Source organism: Lactuca sativa, chromosome 8 (assembly GCF_002870075.4).
Source record: "Lactuca sativa cultivar Salinas chromosome 8, Lsat_Salinas_v11, whole genome shotgun sequence".
In the NCBI taxonomy this organism is placed as follows: domain Eukaryota; kingdom Viridiplantae; phylum Streptophyta; class Magnoliopsida; order Asterales; family Asteraceae; genus Lactuca; species Lactuca sativa.
In genome coordinates, this window is record NC_056630.2 from 72,356,220 (window position 1) to 72,362,667 (window position 6,448).

Sequence of the window (6,448 nt, forward strand, 5' to 3'; positions counted from 1 at the left end):
GACTCGCCTCCTGTCTTCTGAAGGACAGAGCGAGGGATTGGTGGGAGGAGATTGGTCATGCTTTGGGGGATGATGCCGCGTTGGACGCGATGACTTGGAGCGATTTTTCAGCTAGGTTCAGGGCGGAGTTTTCGCCAATTATTGAGGTGCAGCAGCTGGCACGAGAGTTTCAGGATTTGGCGCAGACTACTGAGACTGTGGCGGAGATCACCGCCAAGTTCAGGGAGAGGGCTCTTCTTGTGCCACAGTATGTAGCGGATGAGGAGATGAAGAAGGCTCGGTACCATGAGATGTTGAGGGACGACATCAGGGAGTTCGTGAGCAGGTCCAGCTGTAAGACGCTGGAAGATATGATTTCTCGGGCCAGGGAAAGGGAAATTGATTTGGAGCAGATCCGGAAAAGGAAGCCGGATGAGGTTCAGGTATCAGCGGGTTCGGGCAAAAGGCCCATGGGATCGGATTCGAGATCGAGGGATCATCAGGACCGCAGTCGGTGCGGGAAGTGTGGCAGGGCGCACGGGGGCGCGTGCAGGAGTGGTAGCGGTGGTGAGTCTGGCTGCTTCAAGTGCGGTCGGACTGGTCATTTTAGCAGGGATTGTACTGTTACCGCCGCGCAGGGATCAGACATGATATGTTTTCATTGCAACCAGCGGGGCCACAAGAAGGCCCAGTGCCCCAGTTTGTCTTCAGCAGGACGGGTGATGGCACCCGCCCCTGCGACCTTGAGGATCACGGATGGCCGTCAAGGCCGGGTAGAGGCACCTGCGGCAGGGAGCAGGGCTTTCCAGATGACGACCTTGGAGACGCGAGCATTGCCGGACGTTGCAGGTATGCAATTTCCATTCTCAATTCCTTTATTTTGTGCATGATTTCATTGTTATGGTTCTGCATCATTATCGGTATGAGTATTTTATTTTGGTTGGTCGATTGTGGTCGAGTTATATGCCATCTGCATACCTTGGATATTTGTATGGTAGTTAGGGGTTGTGCTCTATTGAAGAAGGTTTCGAAAGATGCAGTAACTGTAGCATGCTTGGGAGGGATTTGGTACGTTTCGCTAGTTCAGAGTGGTGCAGTGATTGGGATGGATTGGCTAAAGCCCTAGCTATGGCGGGCTTGGGTTCCTCAGTGGATGGGTTATGGAATGGTAGCAAGGATCGGGATTTCTTTGAATACTGAGCAGCAAGGGGTAAGCAGGATCGAAGTGGGGGAGAATCCTCCGGATGTGCCCAGAGAGGAGCACGCAGACCCAGAACGAGTACGTGACCTCCGAGAGGAAAGAGAAGTAGTTCAACGTTTGATGGATTGAGGATTCCAGGGTTGGGAGTTCGAGAAACTCCATACCAGCTAGCGCGTGGGATGGTATGGTTGGTTATGATTGAGAATTCAGATTGTGGATCGCCTGAAGGACTCGCGGGAGTCGGAATAAGGATCTTGAGAAGTCGATGGCACGTGGGTGCCTTCGTATTAGCAGTCAGTGGTAGGGAGTGTTGTAAGACTACGGGTAAGCCGTAGCATTCCTTAGTAGTTTCGTTAGCGGAGTCGGGGCGAGGCCCTTATCTCCTAGTGATCAGGTAGGGATCAGGAATGGATAGTGGATGAGAGTAGTGGGGAGTTGCCTGTATAGCTCTAGGGAGGTGAGACCTTGGGAGAGACCGCTCCAGTATATAGTTGGGTGAGACCCGTGGGCGAGGCCCGTATGAGATTAGCGGTGCAGGTGAGACCTGGGAGCAGGGTTGCTCAGTAGTATGGTTGGGTGAGACCTGTGGGCAAGGCCCGTGAGTTTTTTAGCAGCGCAGGTGGGACCTGGTCGGGATTTTAGTGTCAGGTTAAGGGATCGGGGATCCCAGGTTTGTAGTGCCTGGATGGCAGGGCTGATTGAGCAGTTATAGATGGTCGAGGTATCCTTGGAAGTCGTTGAGAGCGACCAGGGATGGCGTTGGGACTAGCTATCGGTGGGAACCAGTAACCCAGTCATTGATAGGTTGGTAGGGACCAGGGCGGTCCCGGTTTACCAGGAAGTCAGTCGGGGAATAGTTGAATTGCCAGTCGGTGGCAGTGCGAGTATGCAGCGTATGGTGGACTTCAGTTAGTTGAGTCGAGGGGTGCTCGACACCAAGTGTTGGCACGAAGGAGTGTCAGTAAGTGCTGACGGCGATGACCCGTCCTGGAAATAGCAGGGAGATGATGGAGTTAGTGAAGGATAGGACCTTCACAGTGTCAAAGGAAAATTCGGAAATGAGACTTTGCCTTGGGAAGGCAAGGGATTTGCGCAAGGAAAGAAGTGGAGAACCCCTGTGGGTTCAGTGTAGTATTCGGTGGAAGACCGACGCCGGTAGGCGGCTGGTGTTGGGTATTGGAGGCAGATCGCAGGCGGTGGGCCATGGTAAACTTCGAGGACGAAGTTCAGTTTAAGTGGGGGAGAGTTGTAACATCCAGGATTTTGAAAGCCAAGAAAGTAAAGGAAACCCTAAATTTAAGAGGGACTCGACGAGTCAAAGGAAGGACTCGGCGAGTCGGAGCGGGATCCGGGTCGATAAGAAAGTGACCAACTCGACGAGTCGGCCAAGTGGACTCGGCGAGTCTGGTCTGTGCGAGGAAAACCCTAAATCCGGGGCTTGGAGCCTATTTAAGCATCTTAATCTTCTTCCTAGGGCTCCTTTACAGTCTCTTGCACCCAGAACGCCGCACCTTAAGCCCCCATTGTGTTCACTCAAGCTTCTAGCCATTTTTGAGTGGGTTTAAGGAAGAAGAAGGAGTGGGAATCTTTGAAGCATCAAGGAGTGGTCTTGGATCCGAAGTTTGGGCAGCATTTCAGAGCATTGAAAGGTATTAAGTCGTTTCTCTCCTCCAGATTTTCCTTGGTTATGAGTTTTGGGGCTTTTAAGCCATGTTTAAGACCAACCTTGAGCTTGAGGTCCAGATCTGAGGTTGCTACCTCAGATCCATGTTTATTTTGGTATGTAATCCCATAAAGTATCAGCCATTGGGGTGGAAATTGGAGTTTCTTGGTCCTAAACCCTAGCTATGGATGTATTTTGCCTAGATCTCACTCTCTACACGTAAAGGTTGCAACTTTACGTGGGAAATAGGCTTGGGGAGGGTGGATCTATAGTTTGAAGCTCATGCATGACTCGGAAGTCCTCTGCATGTAGGTGGATCTTAGTGGACTCGACGAGTCCTTCGAGTGGACTCGGCGAGTAGCTTGAAGATGATGAGGAACTCGACGAGTGGGATGAACAGCTCGTCGAGTCGGATGAAGATGGGCATGAACTCGGCGAGTTGGATGAACAACTCGTCGAGTTGGATGAAGTTTGTCGTGTGCTCGGCGAGTCTGTTCTTAGACTCGGCGAGTCAGGTCGAGTGATCCCAAACCCTTCGAGTTAAGACTCGAGTCAGCGAGTCGAGCCAGGACTCAGTGAGTTGGTCAGGACAGGAATCGAGAATCAGTAAACTCGGCGAGTCAGGGGCTGACTCGGCGAGTAGAGTCGCGAGTGGAAGGACTCTGGATTTATGGACTCGTCGAGTCAGCAGGGTGACTCGGCGAGTAGGGTTGACCTGGAGGGTTGACTTTGACCAGGACATCGACTTTGACCAGAGTTGACTTGGTTAACCTTTGGAAGTCAGTTAGACTAAGTGTTGGGTTGTTGTTGGTAGCTCGGGGAGCTAGCGGAGCAGCAATTCGGAGTTAGCGGTCAGGTAGCGGTCGAAGGGGTTAGCAGCGGCAGTTCGGCAATATCAGGTGAGTTTCCCTTTGTATGAATGGGTCTACGGCCACAATGCCGGCCCATGTAGTTACGAGTAGAAGACCGGGTTAGCCCTAGGCACAGTACGCTAGTATGATATTTGGACGAGGTCCAATGACAGAGGGCGGGTGCCCAAGGAGCAGTTTATGTGATAGTTTATACTTGTTGTCTATGTGATACTTGTATGTGCCTGGTAGGGAGGTGAGAGAGGGCGAGGTCCCGTATCTCACCAATAGCAGAGTGTGGATGGTGTTCCATATCTCAGTAGCAGCAGAGCAGGGGTGGGGCCCAAAGTTAGGAAAGGAGTGAGGGTGGGCTGGGCTCGAACCTCACTATCAGCAGGAGTATGGACGAGGTTCCATGACTCATCAGTAGCAGAACTCGGGCGGGGCCCAGAGATAGGCGAGGCCTTAGAGCAAGGGTTGTTAGTATATGTTTAGCTTATGTAATGTTACGTGATACGTTTATGTGCTATTATATGTTAGTGGGCGAGGCCCTGTGACAGGCGAGGCCTAAGAGAAACAGATATGTATCCGAGCGAGGCTCGAAGCCAGGCGGGGCCTGGAGCGGCGGGGCCGTTGTAGCGGGCGAGGCCCGTAGTAGGGGGCGAGGCCCCGGATAGCGGGCGTGGCCCAGTATGTGCAGTATGTGGTTATGCATGGTATGTGGTAAGGTGGGGAACTCACTAAGCTTTGTGCTTACGGTTTTCAGTTTTGCTTTCAGGTACTTCCGGTAGCGGAGGGAGGAGCTCGGGGTGATCGCATGGCACACACCATAGAGTAGTCAGCCTGGGAACGTTTACTCTGATAATAAACATGTGTTTTTGAAAACTTATACTCAAATTATGTTTTGGAATGATGCTTTGTTTAAAGTAATGTTTTATTAAAAAGAAATTTTGGTCTTAAATTTTGGGATGTTACAGGTATGTGGTAGTTTGGGGGAGCTCACTGAGCTTTGTGCTTACGATTTTTAGTTTTGGTTTCAGATACTTCCACTAGCAAGGGGAAGGGCTCGGGATGATCGCATGGCACACACCACAGTTCAGCCTGGGATGTTTCAGACTCTGATATTTTTACATGATTTTGATACATTATTCAATATGATGTTTTGAGATACATGATTTATGATTTTTCTATATGATGATGGTTGACTTATGGTTTCTTAAATGATTTAAAAATGAAATTTTTGGACTGTATTTTTGGGATGTTTAATCTTACATTATTTATGTTTGATTAACTACTTTTATTATTTTATTATGTAAGATCCTACACACTACAAAAATGCTAGTAAGGTCGGAAGGTACGGTCAAATCGCATACAATGGTGATGCTGACATGGGCATTTCAGCGCACCATGAACATCACACCCAGAGTACCATGAACACCACACCCTAGGTGCGGTGAAGGTGTGAGTGGTGACCCCTAACCACACTCTCTCCTCCCTTTTCTCTTACCAACAGCTAGATTTTTATAAAAAAATAAAATAAAATAAAATAAAAATTAAAAAATTAAAAAAAAAATAACAGTCAATAAGAATACACACACACACATATATATATATAAACCTATTTACCACTCAATAAATACCAACCAATTTTAACCTTCAAACTCACAAAAATATTCTATTTTATTCTCTTTTTTATTAATTTTTACTACAAATTAGATTCCAACAACCCCACCCCGAAATCACGTTGAAGAGATATTGTGTTTCTAGTTCAAACAAGCTAACTAGAAACACTTTCTCTTTCAATTTGTCGATTTCGTTTTATCGTTCCCAACTTGATGTTGTTATTCATTCTCATCTACAATTTCAATACCAAAATGTTCAACAATACTATCTCCAACTTGTTTTAATTTTGTTTTTTTAATTCGTTGATTTTCTTTTCAATTGTTTGCTTTCTTTTTCCAAGTAATGAAATAATATGCTTCTTATTAATTTTGTGTTTACTAAATTTTTATTTAATTATTTTTATTTATTTATTAAAGTATGGTTTTTTAAATTATAGTATTTTATTTATTAAAAAAAAAGTTAAGTGAAATGAAATATGACCATTTCATGGGTTTGAAGAGAGAATGAGAGTTGGGGAAAATGAAGTAGCATTGAGGTGGGACAGAAAATGTGAATGATGAAATGTGAAAGATGAAAATGTGAGATAAGGAGCTTAAATAGGATCCAAGACCCTAAAATAGGGTTTGGGTCTGATTGGAGTACACCCAACGTACATATGGTACACCCAACATACTCCATAGAGTACTCGCGACCAACCTGATCAGTATGCCTAGCGTACGCCGAATTACGCCCCACGTACTGCCCTTTTCACTAGTACGCTACGCGTACAACTGTGTACTCCTTGAGTACCCGGTTAAGCCCTAAAACCACCAAACTTTCAAATGCTATAACTTTTTCGTTATAAGTCTGTTTTCGACGATCCTTATATCCATAGAAAGATAACGAGAAGCCCTACACTTCTATCAACTCATACCAACCTTAAGACCTTTCGAACAAAAATCCAAATTTCATAAAGAACCGTGATATCAAAATACGATTATACCTTTGGGCTCCAAAACCCAAACAAACACCCGGATCACTTAGACTATACTACCCTCATCCAAAAGGGGCCAAATCCTTTCTTCCACAAGGCCCAAAACCTTATGATGACTGATGAACAGGCCACAGCCCCGAACAATGTAACGATTCAAAACT